The sequence below is a fragment of the Phaseolus vulgaris genome, chromosome 9 (genome assembly GCF_000499845.2).
Source record: "Phaseolus vulgaris cultivar G19833 chromosome 9, P. vulgaris v2.0, whole genome shotgun sequence".
Lineage (NCBI taxonomy): Eukaryota > Viridiplantae > Streptophyta > Magnoliopsida > Fabales > Fabaceae > Phaseolus > Phaseolus vulgaris.
Window position 1 is genome coordinate 27,911,856 of NC_023751.2, and position 16,998 is coordinate 27,928,853.

Genomic DNA, 16,998 nt, shown 5'->3' on the forward strand with positions numbered 1-16,998 from the left:
ATCCAGAATATGTGTTCAAACTCCAAAAGGCTCTCTATGGACTCAAGCAAGCTCCTAGGCAATGGTATGAGAGGCTAAGTGATTTTCTCACCTCAAGGCTATGACAGAGGCACATCAGATAAGACCTTGTTCATTAAGAAGAAAGGAGATGACTCAATTCTAGTACAAGTATATGTGGATGACATCATTTTTGGATCAAACAATGGAGAATTGTGTGAAGCTTTCGTGAAAGTCATGAAGAGTGAGTTTGAAATGTCAATGATGGGTGAGTTGAACTATTTTCTAGGCTTGCAGGTCAAACAACTCAAGGATGGCATTTTCTTAAGTCAAGCTAAGTATTGCAAGGATCTGCTGAAGAAATTTGAAATGGACAAGTGTAAACCAATCAGCACACCCTTCTCAACAAGCTGTCATTTGGATCATGATGAAGCTGGAATTTCTGTTGATGAAACCAAATACAGAGGACTCATAGGATCACTACTGTATCTCACTGCCAAGGCCAGATATAATGTTTGCAGTGTGCATGTGTGCAAGGTTTCAATCTGCTCCTAAAGAATCACACTACAATGCTGTCAAAAGGATTTTGAAGTATTTGCAAGGAACTAAAGAAGTTGGCTTGTGGTATCCAGGTAACATTTCATTAAGCTTAACTGGATATTCTGATTCAGATTTTGCAGGTTGCAAAATTGATAGGAAGAGCACAAGTGGAACCTGTCATTTGCTTGGATCAAGCTTGATCTCATGGCAATGCAAAAAGCAGGCTTGTGTAGCTCTTCCACTGCTGAAGCAGAATACATTGCAGCAGGGAGTTGCTGTGCTCAAACTATATGGCTAAGACAACAATTGAATGATTTTGGTATCTTACTTAACCATATACCTCTGCTGTGTGATAATACAAGTGCAATCAACTTAACCAAAAATCCTGTCATGCATTCAAGAACCAAACACATTGAAATTAGGCATCATTTTCTAAGGGAACACATATCTAATGGAACATGTGATATTAAGTTCATTGGTACTGATTTACAACTTGCTGATTTGTTCACAAAACCATTAGCCAAAGATAGGTTTAATTTTCTGCTTAATGAATTGGGTATTATAAATGTCAATTGTGCCTAGCAGTGAAAAATTAAATCTGTTTATTCGTAATTGAATGTGTTTATTTTCTGCACTGATATGCATTGATGACTAGGAAAGAGAAATTCTGATCTTTGACTGCTTGACTGACTTAGTGGGCATTAACCTCTGTACCTTTGACGGTTTTGGTCATGGTTATGTAACCGATTTGATGGTTTGGGTGCTCAATAAGAATTTGAGTGTATGCATCGTGACCCTAAATATTTGGTGCATTTTCAAAGATTCTCTGCACAAATTCAGAGCATAAAATCTTCATGCATATCCACTCATAACTGCCATATCAATCCATTTATTCTCTATAAATCTGTGTGAATACTTGCTACCCACATTGGCCATTCTCTTTCTATTCTCACCATTTGAAACAAGAAAAGAATTCAGGTTACCATGGCTTCGTCTTCAAGACAAAAACAGAAAGGCAAGGGAAAGCAAACCACTTCTCAAGGTGTGTTAGAAGGTTGGTTCGCTGGAAATGAAGAAGGCATCAATGCCTACATTCATGAGACAAGCAGGAAGCAGATCAACATACCCAAGGTGCTGGATTTCAACTGGCTGAAATCTGAAAAACTGGTAGAAACAAGGGCTGTGTTGAAGCACCAGAAACTGAAAAAGATGCTGGAATTAACGGGTAATGTTATCCTGACTTGGTTAAGGTGTTTTATACTAACCTCACATTGGATGGAAGAATGTTGTCTCTTATGTGAAAGGGACAAGATGAAGATCACAAGTGAGGTGTGGAATTCTGTGGCTGGAATAAAATATGCTGGACTGAAAGTAGGAAAGGAAATACCAGTGGAATTTCAGAATTCAACAAGCTGCAATATTAAAAAGTTGCATGAGGAATCCTACAGAGATAAACAGGTTCCATGCAGGGCATTTGAACCTCACTCCACGTCTAGTTGCATACATCATAGCATGGCAACTGATTCCAAGAGGACAAACCATGCTGTTACATGAAGAGGATCTCATTCTCCTATATTGCATCATGAACCAGATTAAGGTAAACTGGGTGTTCATTGTCAATGAACACATGCTCAAGTCAAAAAGGTTGGCTGATTACGATTTCCCTATGCTATTCTTGTTTCCAAATTAATTGATTACTTTGGTATTGATGTTACAAATGAGAGAAATGACCCTATCAAAGCTGTAAGTGAGATTGATACTTCAACTCTCACCAAAATGGGTTTTCACAAAATTGAAAACAAGTGGGTGGTTCTCAAGGAGAAGGACCTCAAGCAGAACATGAGGATGAGGATGAAGCTATTCCTATGGATGATGACTCACCTGCTACCCAATCTGAACATGAGGAAGTTGCTGCAAATGCCATAGTTGCCTATCAAGTCCAGAATACCGTGGAGAACCAATGTCTATGTTTGAGAGGCAAGTGTATGTCTTGATGTCATGTCTGCAGAACAAAGGGCACACTTTGAGGCTACTCATGCAAGGTTCCAACACCTTGATGATCAGATTGAAGGAGTTCAGGCACAACTTGCAGAGCTTTACTACAAGGATCAGTAGTTTTCTGTTTTTAATGCTTTCTTTATCAGTTTTCAAGTTTCTGTAATGCTGAACAATTTGGTTTTATGTTTCTGAACTATTATGATTGTGATTTCTGCTTTATATCCCTTTATTCCCTATGCTTATATGCTGTTTGATGAATCCAAAGGGGGAGAAAAATAGCTCACCATGCTAGGTGAAGCTAGCTGAAACAGGGAGTTAATTCTGCACTTTTAAACCTATTCATATGCTATGCAATACTGCTGTTTCTGGTTATAATGCTGGTTGCAGTAGGTACAATTCTGGTTTAAAATCTGTGAGGTTAGCTATGGGGATTTGTCTCCATCAAACAGGGGGAGATTGTTGAAGATGGTTGCTGCCCCTTCAAGATTGTGTTTGATGAAGACTTTATGTACATTTCATGTATATTTTGCTTTGCTTTAAGTGTGTCTTAGGTAGTGCTTAGAGGTTGTCTAAGAGTGGGCTTTTTGCTGAGTAACTCACCTCATAACCACTGGCCATGTGATAAGAACAAGCATAAGTTTTCTTAAACTGTTTTTCACATGTTTTACAAAAAACACGTTTACTGCATAAAAATAAATCTGTTCTTTTCTAAATAAACAGATTCATTTTTACACTGATGCCTTGGCTAAGTCTTGTGAAAATTAGATTTTGTGCATCAGGTATTTTGACTAAGTCTTCTTCTTTCAAAACGACTGTTTTAAATAGTTAAACTTTCTCTGTTTTCGTTTTGAAAAATAAATCTGTTCATCTGTAAATGAATAGATTCTTTTTGTCTCTGGTGCCATGTCAAGCTTAAACGTTTTTCAGTTTTATCTCAGCACCAGAATGGTTGACTAAGTCTCCTCACTTAACAAATTCTCTAACTGCTTTTGAAAATAAATCTGTTCATTTTATTTTCAATCTGTTCATTTTATAACAGCTTTAACTGTTTTTCAAAATTCTGTTATAAGTTGGTTTTCTATAAAATGAAAACTTGTTTCTGAGTTTAAAATCGTTCATACATTTGCAAAAACAAGTTTTACAGCAGAGAATTAAGAGTTTACAAAGGATTAGCATTTGTTCTTCAAAGATTTCGAAAATCACAAAGTGCTTGTTCTTGGTTTGGTTCCAAAAGCTTGGTGTGAGGTGCTGCTACTGTTCTAGCAATCTTGCCTACTGGTTTAAGGCAGATCTTTGTATCCTCAATCAGGTGTAGTCGTTTCACTTCTCATTTCTTGTAATAGTTTGGTTGAACACTCTTCTTGATAGGTTTCTTGAAGAGTGTGTGTGAGCTGAAATAGGTTTTTTCAGCAAGAGTACCTAAGTTCTTGTAGGTTTCAAGAACAGTGGGAATTGTGTTGTTGTACTGTGTTTAGTGAATTTCCACCTGGTTTTGGTGAAGACTGGATGTAGCTCAGTTGAGTGAACCAGTATAACTGCTTGTGTTCATTCTCTCTCATCTCTGCAATTTCGTTTCTGCATAATTGATAAAACAGCAAAGAAATAAATCTGTTCAATTCAAAATAAATCTGTTCTTTCTGGGCATTGCATACTGTTCTTAATTTCTGAAAATGTTGATTCTGATAAGAACATATAATCTGTTAAAAGCCATGGAACATTGATGTGATAGTTGCTCAAGAAATTGTCAAGCTATTAATTGAACCTTAATCACTTGCTTGAAATTGAAGGTTTGCTGTTTTGTGTTTCACTGTTTTTCTTCTAATATCGTGTGTGTGCATCTGGAAAATCTATCTGCATAATCTTGTGATTAACCTTGCTGTATAAACGCTTTTCAAACAAAAACAGTGCTGAAATAAATCTGTTCATTTTCACATAAATCGATTTATTTTCTGTAAACTGTGTTAAACACTGTTTCTGCGAGAAAGTTTTAAAAGGTCAATTCACCCCCCCTCTTGAACTTTGGCACTATTAAACCCAACATTAGCTACTCTTAGCTTTGAAGAGGGTGCTATGCATTGGTGAACTGCTTATTCATGTGATCTCCTTATACATCATTATCCTCCCATCAAGTATTGGAATGAACTCCGTTCTGCTTTGCGTAAAGAATATATTCCTTCTTTTTATGATCGTGAGCTCATCAATCAACTTCATTGGTTAACTCAAAAAGAGTTATCTTTTGATCAGTACCCCAGAGGATGAAGTTGCTTTTATTACGAGCAAGTATTTGGGAAGAACCTTGCTTAATCATTGCTCGATTTCTCAGTGTACTCAATTTCGATATCTAGGTTCGTGTTGAACTGCTACCGTATCATGATCTTAATGGTCTTGTACAAATTTGTATTCGAGTGGAAGATGAACTTCAGCGTAAGATTTCTTTTCGAAGGTCTTCTTCTTATTTCCGTAAATCATTGTCCAAAGATGTGTTTGGTTTAACTCGACGTTTTCCCAAAGATAGTGAACTCATTAAGCTTCTTGAAAAATCTATCTTCCCTTCTTCTTCCAAGGATTTTAAGTATGAAAACATCCAATGTTTTACGTGTCTTGAAAAGGGGCACTACTCTTCCCCATAGAAGAGAGCCTTGCTTATTCACCAGCCAGATGATCCTCCACAACCACCTTCTCTCGTTCCTTCTGATCCTAAGGATAGCCTCCACAACCCACTAGGTTTCCCTCTTTAGCACCTTCCTAAACACTACTTTATGTATTTTAATTTTTTATACAAAAGAAACTACAAAAAGAGAAAACATTTGAAGCCTACTTCCTAACTCTTTAACTTTACTCCTTGTAATCCTTTAAGGTAAAAAGGATGATGAGCTAATGTGTCTTTGAGCATCTTCAACTTCAACTTCATTCCTTCTTCTTCTGATCTCCATCATACTCCCCGAGTTGGAGAGAATTCAACCACGAATTCTGAAGACCTACAGAAAAAGGAGTTAGATCACTGATATTAAAGGTATGACTACCAAGAAATGCATCAGGCATATCTAACTCATAAGCATTATCATTAATCCTCTTTAGACTTGAAAAGGTCCATCACCACGAGGCATAAGTTTGGACTTCCTTTGATTAGGAAAATGATCCTTCCTCAAGTGAAGCCAAACTCATCACCAACAACAACAATAATGCTTTTCTCCTTTTGTTGGCATGTTCAACATACTTGCCAACTTCTTCTCAATTCGTAACTGATGTCATTATACAAATCTTTTATAAAAGAAGCCTTTTCATAAACCATCCTTGCATAATACATCATCAAGTATAGGAATAGGAAGAAGATGAAAAGTGTTAGGGGTCATACACAACCTCAAAAGGAGAATGGGATGTGGTAGAATTTACTACTCTATTATAAGCAAACTCAACATGTGGTAGTAAATTCTCCCACACCCTTGGATTCTCGGAAATAAAGCATCGCAACATTTGACCCAAAGTTCGATTGACCACTTCAATTTGACCATCAGTTTGGGGGTGGCAAGTAGTAGAAAATTACTGCCAAGTTTCCCCCACAAGGTCTTCCAAAAGTGACTCAAGAACTTGGAATCTCTATTGGATACTATACTTCTAGGAAGTCCATGTAAACGAAGAACTTCCTTAAAGAAGAGATTTGCAATATGACACGCATCATCCACTTTGTGGCAAGGAATAAAATGAGCCATTTTTGAAAAACGATCCACTACCACAAAGATGGAATCCTTACCCTTTGATGTCTTAGGTAGTCCTAAGATGAAATCCATAGAAATATCAACCCAAGGCATTGTAGGGATAAGAAGAGGGGTATATAAACATGGGGTTGCACTCTAGATTTAGCCTTACGACATGCAATACATTTATCACACAAGGTATGAACACATTTTCGCATATGAGGCCAAAAGAAATGCTCATGTAAAACATCTAAAGTTTTGGCTACCCCAAAATGTCCCCTTAATCCACCCTCATGTGCTTCTCTAACAAGAGATTGTCTAATAGAGCTTTGGGGCACACAAAGTCTTTTACCTTTAAAAAGAAACCCATCATGTATAAGAAAATCTTTGTGTCCTCCCTTAGCACACTCTTGATAGATAAGAGAAAAATCAAGGTCATCATGATAAAGTTCCTTGATGTGATCAAACCCAAGATATTGGGTACCTAAAAGATTGAGCAAGGTATAGCGTCTAGAAAGTGCATCAGCCACAATATTAAGTTTCCTTGCTTGTGTTTGATCACATAAGGAAATTGCTCAAGAAATTCCACCCACTTAGCATGCCTCTTATTTAGCTTGTTTTGGCTTTTCAAATACTTAGAGATTCATGATCACTATGAAGCACAAATTCTTTAGGAAAAAGATAATGTTGCCAAGTATACAAAGCATTTCTTTGGTAAAGAAGATCCCGAAATTAAATCAATTTGGTGTTCAATCCCTCTTAAAGGTGGAAGTCCTTTAGGAGGATCTTGAAACGCATCATGAAATTCCTCTACCAAATTATCCAAACAATGTGGACTATCCTCAAGTTTTCGCCCTCAAGAGGTCTAGGAATAGCTAAAAAGATAGGATTGTGAGAAACTATTACCTTGTTGACTGCATGGCTAGAGATAAGAAGAGCCTTCTTAGAACTTTTTGTATTTTCACTCTCCCTTTTTTTCTTTATAAGATTTTGGTCCTCATGGACTTCTCTTGGAGAGAGAGATTTTAATATGACCTTATGTCCATGGAATTCAAAAGAAAGTTTATTGGTAAAGCCATCATGAAAAACTTTTCTATCAAATTGCCATGGCCTACCCAAAAGAACATGTGTAACTTCCTGTACCGCCCAGTTAGTCGGAATTGATGACGTGGCAGCAAGCAATAATATAGGCGTGTTGAACGGGACACCTGGCTGGCAGAAGGGAAGGGAGTCGGGGGGCTCGTGTGGTCGCCAGTCGTTAAGTTGGCGTGCCCCGATCTCTAGCATACCTAAACCGGCGGTCACCAAGTTTGTGTCGTAGACGCCGAGTGTGAACCCAGGCGACAAGGCAATCGGAGATCGCCGAGAGGAGAACATCGCCGAAGGATCAGGGAAGCTTGTTCCAGGCTTTCGAAGCAAAGGATGAAGTCGCCAGATGGTCATTCCCTAGCTGGCCAGAGGTTGAGGTCGGGGAGCAGCTTACCTGAGCATGCACAGTGAAGTAAGTAAAGTAGAATATAATGGCGGCCGGCGAGACCACAGGGAAGGTGTGTATGAAGGCACCCGTACTCGCCACACAGAAGGGATCGCGCTCCAAGGCAGCTACACGCTGAGTTGCTTCCTGCATAAGTAACTTAGTCGAACAGCCTGAAGAGTAAGAGGTGACGCTCAAGTCAAGGATGCTCCAGATGGTGACACGTGTACAGCTGGATGCGAGCCACGTGTCCAGATGTGTAACTGTCAGGAGAGAGAAAGCACACAGGTATATAAGGATCCTAACGAACTTCTGAGGTACGCGCGTTTTAGAATACTTCTTTTACGCTTGCGAGAACTTGAGTACGCTGAGAGAGAACATTGCACGGTTCCTGAAGTTCTTAGTTTTCTCTTAGTATTTTGGTGGTTCAGTCGCTGACTTGGGCGTCGGAGCGCGACCGGCCGCAGCGGCGCCATTCTGTCTTTTGCAGGTTCTTAAGGTGAATCAAGGTGAAGGACGGAAGCTAGCACGGTGCAAAGTCGATCCAGATTTGACGAGGCAAGGCTCTTGTGTTCTGGTCAACAGGCAGGATCATCAGGCGCCCACCGTGGGGCCGTGTAAAACCTGTCCCCATCCACAACGTGAGTTCTTGGAGTTTCAGTAGTTTCTGTATGGTTGTGTGCTGGTGCAACCATTTTCCGCCGTTCATTCAAGCTTTGTTCGGTAAATTCGTGTTTTCCACCGTTCGTCCGAGTTTTGTTCAATGAATTCGAGGTTTCTACCTTTTGTCTGATTTTTACTCGGCGGAGTGAGGTTTTCCACCGTTCGTTCAAGCTTTCGATCGGTTTTCTTGGAGTTTCTTGCCGTTCGCGCGGTTTTCAATCGGTCGTTTGGTGTGTTTCTGTTCGATTGCATTTTTGGTTAGGGAATCAGGGGCTTGCTGGAGAAGTGGTGGTTTTGAGGTGAAGTTGCAAGTTTCTGTGAAGGTTTCGACGTCCGAGTCTATCGGCGTGCTGTTGCAGTTGCGTTTGCGGAGGTCTTAGGGAGTTTTAGGACTTCTAACCGGTTGTTTGTTGGATCGATCGTTGTTGAAGGAGATTTTGTTCGTCGAACTTTGGTTTGCTGAGTGTTCATGAGAAAGATGAGAAGCAACCGTTCAAGTCCAGTTGTGCCAGTTGCTACTGAAGGCGCCATGACCATGGCGCAGATGATGAAGATCATGCGTGGACTGCCGGCGAATGTGGAGGCCTCGCGCGTAGAGCAAGCGAAGATGCATGAAGACCTGGTTGCCTCTCAGGCCAGTAATGAAGAGCTCAGTAAAGTGACTGAGGAGCTGCGTCAAGCTCTTCAAGAGCAGAGAGGACGCCCAGTCGCTGAAGAGGTCGCCCCATCGTCGCCACCTCGCGTTTTCCCTATGCCGTTTGCTCAGGCGATCACAGACACGCCTATCCCTGCGAGCGTGGTACCCGTGAAGGCTTCCTTCACCGGCATGGAGGACCCTGAGGCACATCTCACCACGTTCCACATGCAGATGATGCTGTCAGAAGGCTCGGATGCTGTATTGCAAAATGTTTGTGAGCACGCTCCATGGAACAGCGCTGGAATGGTTTTTGAGCTTTCCTACAGGTCACATAACTAATTTCCAGCAGTTTTCGAAGCTTTTCGTCGAGTAGTACATTGTGAACAAGGCGCCACCTAGGGTGTCTTATGACCTGTTCGACATAAGGCAATACTAGGGAGAGTCCCTCAGGGACTATCTGAATCGTTTTGGAGCACAAATGGTCCGCTCGCCTGCGAAAGAGGAGGAGATGTTGGTGTACGCCTTCAAAAAGGGCGTGCTGTCGGGACCTTTCTGTGAGGCGTTGATCAGGGCACACCCTGCCACGTTTGCTGAGGTTAGGCGACTTGCGGTGGCCCACATCACCGACGAGAGTGAAGTCGCCGAGAAGAGGGGGAGCGTGGCCCCTGCTAGGCCACGCGCCCAGACCAGGATCCAGCCACAGAGGGTGCTGGAGGCAGCGGCGGCCAAGAGGGATCAAAGGACTCGCCATCCTTATGATCAAAGGAAAAACAAGGGCAGGGACCCAGGGCGCCCCAGGGAGTACAACTACCCGCCAAAGCATAAGTTTGTCATGGGGTTGGCGGATCTGATCGCCATCCCCAACATAGCAGCCAGGCTCAAGGCACCTGAGAAAGTGGGCGACAAGGTGTTAGGACCAAAACCAGACGCCTGGTGCGAGTTCCACCAGAGTTTTGGTGACACCGTCGATTCGTGTTTGGCACTGGGGTACCAGCTCGACGACCTGGTCAAGAGGGGTTTCTTGAATGATTACCTGCTGGACAGGAGGACGGGGGGCGCGTTGAGCTCCCAGCCGGCAGGTGGTGAGGCTCAGTAGCATGAGATGCCCACTCATGGAGAGATCCACACCATCGCAGGAGGTTTCTCGGGTGGTGGATGCACCGCATCACAGAGGAAGAAGTATGCAAGGTCTGTGATGACGGTGGACATGTTCGAAGACCACTCGCCAGATGTGGACATTACGTTCACAAGAGAGGATCTCAGGGACGTTGTGCCTCATGACAACGATCCCATAGTTATCTCGCTTGTCACAGCGGGGAGGAAGGTCCACAGGGTACTGGTGGACCATGGAAGCTCGGCAGATGTGATGTTCTGGCTGACTTTCACACAGCTGCAACTACCCCTTGACCAGCTGAGGCCCTCTGGAGGGTGCTTGTATGGGTTCGCTGGTGATCAGGTGGAGGTTAGGGGGGGTACATCGAGTTAAGAACTACATTCAAGGATGAGGCGGGCTCGAGGACGGAGAAATCAAGTACCTCGTCGTGAATGCTCCCTCAGCATATAACATTCTGTTGGGAAGACCAACACTCAACAGAATAGGAGCTGTGCCCTCGACCAGGCACATGAAGGTGAAGCTACCGTCTATGGAGGGGGTGGTGATCACCATCAAATCTGACCAGAAGGAAGCGAAGAAGTGCTATGAGAATAGCCTGAAGAATAAGAGGTCAGTAAGTTACATCACGACCACCCCGCCTCCCGGTGTGAAGCCCAGGTCGACGTCGGTGGAGGAGACCGCCAGTAGCGATGTCGTCATGGTAGATGCCGAAGCAACGGAGGAGAACGCCGATCAGGAAGAAGAGGCAAGGAACCGCCCAGAGGAAGCGAGGGAACTGGGAATCGCCAGGGCGGTGATCGCTAGGGAAACTTGACCCAAACCCGTCGAGGAGTGGCTCGAAAGGGAGATCGGGGGAAAGGTCTTCAAGCTGGGGAGATCTTTGGAGGCTGAACTCCAAGACCAGATCGCCAAGGTGATAGAGCGGCATCTGGATGCTTTTGCATGGTCTGCTTCAGACATGCCGGGAATCGACCCCAACTTCTTGTGCCATCACCTAGTAATGGACAACCAGGTCAGACCAGTGCGACAGAGAATAAGGAAGTTTAACGAGGAGAGGAGGCAGGCGATCAGGGATGAAACACAGAAGCTCCTCGCCGCAGGCCATATCAGGGAAGTCCAGTACCCTGAGTGGTTGGCCAATGTCGTGCTGGTGAAGAAAAGCAATGGGAAGTGGCGCATGTGCGTCGACTTCACTGACCTAAACAAGGCTTGCCCAAAGGACTCGTATCCTTTGCCAAGCATAGACGCCCTGGTTGACAGTGCTGCAGGGTGTAAGTTGCTGAGTTTTCTGGATGCCTTCTCGGGGTACAACCAGATAAAAATGCATCCTATGGATGAAGAGAAGACCGCCTTCATGACCGAGAGATCGTGCTACTGCTACAAGGTGATGCCCTTTGGGCTGAAGAACGCGGGGGCCACGTACCAAAGATTGATGGATAGGGTACTTGCACCAATGCTGGGAAGGAATGTGCAAGCGTAAGTGGATGATATGGTCGTGACCTCGCCGGAAACGAGCAAGCACGTTGCGGACCTGGAGGAGTTGTTCACCACAATCGCCAAATTCAGGTTAAAGCTGAACCCCGAGAAGTGCATTTTTGGCGTGGAGGCAGGGAAGTTCTTGGGATTCCTCTTAACTGAAAGAGGAATAGAGGCAAATCCTGATAAGTGTGCTGTCATCTTGGCAATGAGGAGCCCGGCTACCGTGAAGGAGGTGCAGCAACTTACAGGTCGGATGGCCGCCCTGTTTCGTTTCGTGTCGGCTAGCGAAGAGAAAGGCCATCCGTATTTCCAGTGTTTAAGGCGAAACAATAAGTTTGCCTGGACGAAGGAGTGTAAAGAGGCCTTCGTCAAGCTTAAAGAGTACTTGGCGAGCCCGCCGGTTTTGTGCAAACCGTTGGTGGGAACCCCTATCAGGTTGTATTTTGCTATGACTGAGAGGGCTGTGAGTGCGGTGCTCGCCCAAGACAAAGACCAGGCTCAGAAGCCTATTTATTTCGACAGCAAGGTGTTGCAAGGCCCGGAGGTGAGGTATCAGGCCTTGGAAAAAGCTGCACTGGCTGTGGTATTTTCGGCGAGGAGGTTGTGCCACTATTTTCACAGTTTTACAATACTGGTGATGACCGACTTGCCCATCCAAAAGGTCCTGAAGAAGCCTGATGTAGCTGGAAGGATGGTGAAATGGGCGGTGGAGCTGTCGGAGTTCGACATCAAGTATGAGCTCTGAGGACCGATCAAGGGGCAAGTTTTTGCCGATTTCGTGGTCGAGCTCTCGTCAGAGGCAGCACGAGTTAAAGGAGATGGTTTTCGTTGGGTGCTCTTGGTGGACGGATCGTCGAACCAGCAGGTAGCGGTGCTGGAGTCATCCTGGAAGGGCCCAACGGCGTGCCGATAGAACAGTCCCTGAGGTTTGCCTTCAAAGCCAACAACAATCAAGCAGAGTATGAGGCGTTGATCGCCGGAATCTTGCTGGCCAAGGAGATGGGAGCTAGGGTGTTGATGGCTAAGAGTGACTCGTTGTTGGTTATGGGACAAGTAACAGGCGAGTTCCAGGCCAAGGATCCACAAATGGCGGCTTACTTAGAGTACGTGCAGGAATTGAAGGGTTCCTTTGTCTCGTTTGAAGTAGTGCATGTGCCCAGAGAGCAGAATGCCCGAGCAGACTTGCTAGCTAAGCTTGCCAGTTCGGGCAAGGGGGGTAGGCAGAGGACGGTGATCCAAGAAACCCTGAAGACGCCTAGGGCATTTGTGGCAGATCACCTGATTCTTCAAATAAGCAAGTCGACGGAGAAAGCGGCAAGGTGTCACAGGTCTTTGACTCAGGAGACCTTGAGATCGCCAAGAATAAGAGCATGTCGGGGGGAGAGGGTGAACATGACGCAGGTCTGTGCCACGCATGAGCCAGACACATGGATAACCCAGTACTAGCGTTGCCTGGTAGATGGCCTTCTCCCGCTGGATCCGATGGAGGCTAGGAAGATAAAGAAGAACTCCAGCAAGTTCACAATGATTGATGGCGAGTTGTATAGGTTTGTGATGTGATTCCACTAGCACAATTAGAATGGTTCTTGACATTCTTAGGAATCATCTTGAGTTGGTTAAGAGCTAGGCACTTTATCATAGAAATGGATCAAGGTTCTATGAACAAGAACTCACCAAAACTAGTGCCAAAACACAAACTCATATAGAAGATCCAGTTATTGTCAAATTGAACCAACAAAAAGAGGTAAAACTTAAATCCACCGAATAGAATTGGAAGGGAAGCAAATTGAACCGAGCAAAATGTAAAAGAAAGGCATAGAACTGAAATTACTTGCTGGAAAAAGAAAAGAACCGAACCAAACACAATTTAGAATAAGAACAGCTGCTGGAAAACTTAAAAACCGAACCAAAAAACAGCAAAGAAACAAGCTAAGACAAGGAATTAACAAAGAAGAAAGGAAGGAGAAGAGAATTGCTCATGAAGATGGATGTATGATGAATGATCACGCCTCTAGAAGTGTGGTTGCTCCTAGATGAATGTGCTGCCGCCACTTGAGGACACCATGGATCCTTCAAGATAAGACTAGAGAAGATGGCTCAAAAGCTCTCCAATGCTCACTCCAAATTTGAGTATAATTTCTTTAGATAAATTCCAATCTGAAATTTACAAAGAGAGCACCTCTATTTATAGCCTAAGGTGCTGAAATGTAAGCTACACAAATTCAAAAACTCCCTCCTAAAAAGCTTCTAGAATTTGCGCCTAAAACAAAGCATGAGGAAGGTGTGATCCCTTCTCTCACTTTGGCACCTCCTTATTTACTCCTACACCTATCTACTAACACACCCCCCCTAAGACTCTTAACTAAAGACTAAAAGATGCTTTAACAATAGAGGTTTCTAATGTTTCCCTCTAAGCACCTTCAACAATATTCTTTATTATTTAATACTTGGCCTTGCCCTTCATAGGATGGACTTCGGTTTGGGCTTGGGCTTTGGGCTTGGACCTCTCTTTATTTTATGTCTTCTTTTAATTTTGAGAAGACTACAAGGAAGAACTTCAAGTGTGATGGTGAATTGCCTCTTCCTTCATTAATAAAAACCTCCTTTACTTGACTCTCATCAGTTTGGGTTCACACACTGATAAGTGTCTAATTTCATTAATATTTCATATTAAAATATAGGCACTTATGAGGATTTATTGCTAATTTACATATAAAATAATCCCTAATTTATGAATTTATACCTTTTTACATTTTTTATGATCTTTATTTGAATAAGAGTATTTTATTCCCAAATTTGGTGTTAATTGCAGATTTCTAAGGAAGATTGGAGATTTGGATTAAAGATGAATGATTTGAGCTAAAAAGATAAAGATAGAAGGTCCCAGAATGGAAAAAGATGCAAAGGAAGATTGGGCCTTTTTTTATGTTTTATCATTTAGCCCGTTAGCACGACACAATAAACAACCTAACCCTAGAAAACTAGGATAAATAGAGGGCTAGAGGCTCAACCTTAGGGTGCCAGATTGAGAGGAAAACACCATAGAGTGAATTGTAACCCAATTGGGAGAATGGAAGGTGATAGAAGTATGCGTGGCTAATTCTACCCTTTGGGATTGGGAGTAATCTGCTCAAACTCTTATGTATTGAGGTGATATTTTATATATTAATATTCAGTTCTTGATTGATTATTGGTATTGTTGTTTTACTTTTAATTTTCCGTGACAAATTGAGAATCTTAAATCTGACCGGGAGGTATTTTTAGGGTTCGGACTTAAACAATAATATTTAACATATTTGAGTGCTAGGAATAGACTTGAAATGTTAATTGCTATTAAATGTCTGAGCTTCGTTGTAAGTTGTTCTTATAATTATGCGAGGGATCGATAGTTAGGGGACATTCTTAAGGATTTTATATGCGAGGAATCGATATAAATGATTTTTATACGGGCATCAATTTCAATCAAAGAACTTAATATTGACATGCTAATCAAAATACTTGAGAATGAGAGAGATGAAACTAATCCTTATTTTTCCAATTGAAACAACTAATTCTTTGTTTGTTTTCTTATTGATCAGTGCCAACACAATTAATTCAAAACTCTTTTAATTGTTCTGTTTTTATATTTAGCGATTATTGTACTCGATAATTCACTGTTCCTTGTGGGATCGATATCCGTCCTTAGGGACAATTATTACTTCTGACAAACGCGGTGCACTTGCCGTAAAAAGTCATCAAGTTTTTGGCGCCGTTGTCGGGGTACAGATTTGATTTCCTAAATATTGTAAATATTTTATTTTTTTTATTTGTTTTGATTTTGTTTATTTTATTAAAATTAGATTTGATTTGATTTTAGTATAGATTTGCTGTTTAAAAAAAAAGAAAGTTGTTGATTTTATATTATTTTTTTTCTTTTCTTTACGTTATTTAATTTAGTTTATTTTTATTTTATTTTATTTTGATTTTGTTTTATTATATTTTATTTTAGTTTTTTTAGGATTAGTTTAGGTAGTTTTATTTATGTTTACGTAACTGTTATTTATTTATTTTAATTATATTTTATTATTAGTTTTAATTTTTATTTCTTCGTAAGCTAGTTAGTTAGAATATTAGTTGTTTACAATTATAGTTTTCAATTTTTTTTTTAACTTTATTTTATTTTATTTCTAGTATTTATTTTATTTTTTATTTTTTTTAGTACGTTATTTTTTGTTTTTAGAGTTTTCTTTTATTCTGTTTTTAGTTTTTATTTTATCTATATTTTTTTTTGTATATTTTTGTTAATTTTCTCTTAACGTCATTTCAGTGTTTTATTTTTGTTTTTTGTTTTATTTATTTATTTATTTATTTTATTTTACATATTTTGTTTTTATTTTTATCTTCAAATTTATTTTATTTTATTCTTTTTAAAGAAAAAAAAAAGTTCTCTGTTTTTTTCTCTCCACTAATATGTTTTAGGAAGAAAGCAACATGACAGAACAGCAAACACCACCTACTAAGAAGACACTTGGAGATTATGTCATGTACCAAGGACCAAGACATTTTTCTAGTATTGCAATACCTACTACTATCAAGGCCTTGGAAATAAATCCCGATTTTCTCACTCTCATCCGTGCCTATCAATTTACAGCAATAGAACGTGAGGATCCATATTCACATTTGGATACATTTTATGAATTGGTAGGAATAATGGGTTTTCAATCAGGTGATCTTGAAAATGTTTATATGCGCTTGTTTTCTTTTTCATTGGCAGGAAAGGCTAAGGAATGGCTCAAATCACTTCCAAATCAGAGCCTCACTAGCTGGACGGATGTAGAGGAAAAATTTTTGCAAAGATTTTTTCCAATTTCTCGCTACATCAAAGCAAAGTCTGAAATCTCTATATTCAGACAAGGAGCAAATGAAGTCTTTTGTGATACATGGGAAAGATTTAAGATGATATTGAGAAAATGCCCAAATCATGGGTTTGAAGATATTTCTCAACTGAGCATATTCCTGAATGGTCTCAGATCTGACATAAAGATGCTCCTAGATGCTGCAGCTGGTGGCACAATGATGGCCCTTGATGTAGAACAAGTGACAATAATTATTGATGCATTGGCATCAACTGATTATAAAGCCCAACATGATGGACAAGATCTTCAGAATAAAGGGTTGTTAGAAAATGCACTGTTAGCTAAAAATAAGATTCTGACACAGCAGATTGAGCAACTAACTGCACAAATGGCTAAATTGCCCCAACAATTATATGTTGTTCATTCATCTCAAAGCCAAAGTCAGTCAATCAGGTGTGATTTTTGTGGAGGTGTTCATCCTAATGGTCACTGTTTTTATCAGAACAATTCACCTGAAGTTGAGGATCCATCCATGCTTGAAAGAATGAATAAAGTTGAAGACGCTC

The 16,998-nt window shown here is 41.3% G+C and overlaps 1 pseudogene; it reads right to left on the reverse strand.

Annotated features, from left to right (window-relative positions):
* Positions 1 to 16,458: 16,458 nt before the first annotated feature.
* Positions 16,459 to 16,564, reverse strand: LOC137823224 (small nucleolar RNA R71; annotated as a pseudogene).
* Positions 16,565 to 16,998: the final 434 nt, after the last annotated feature.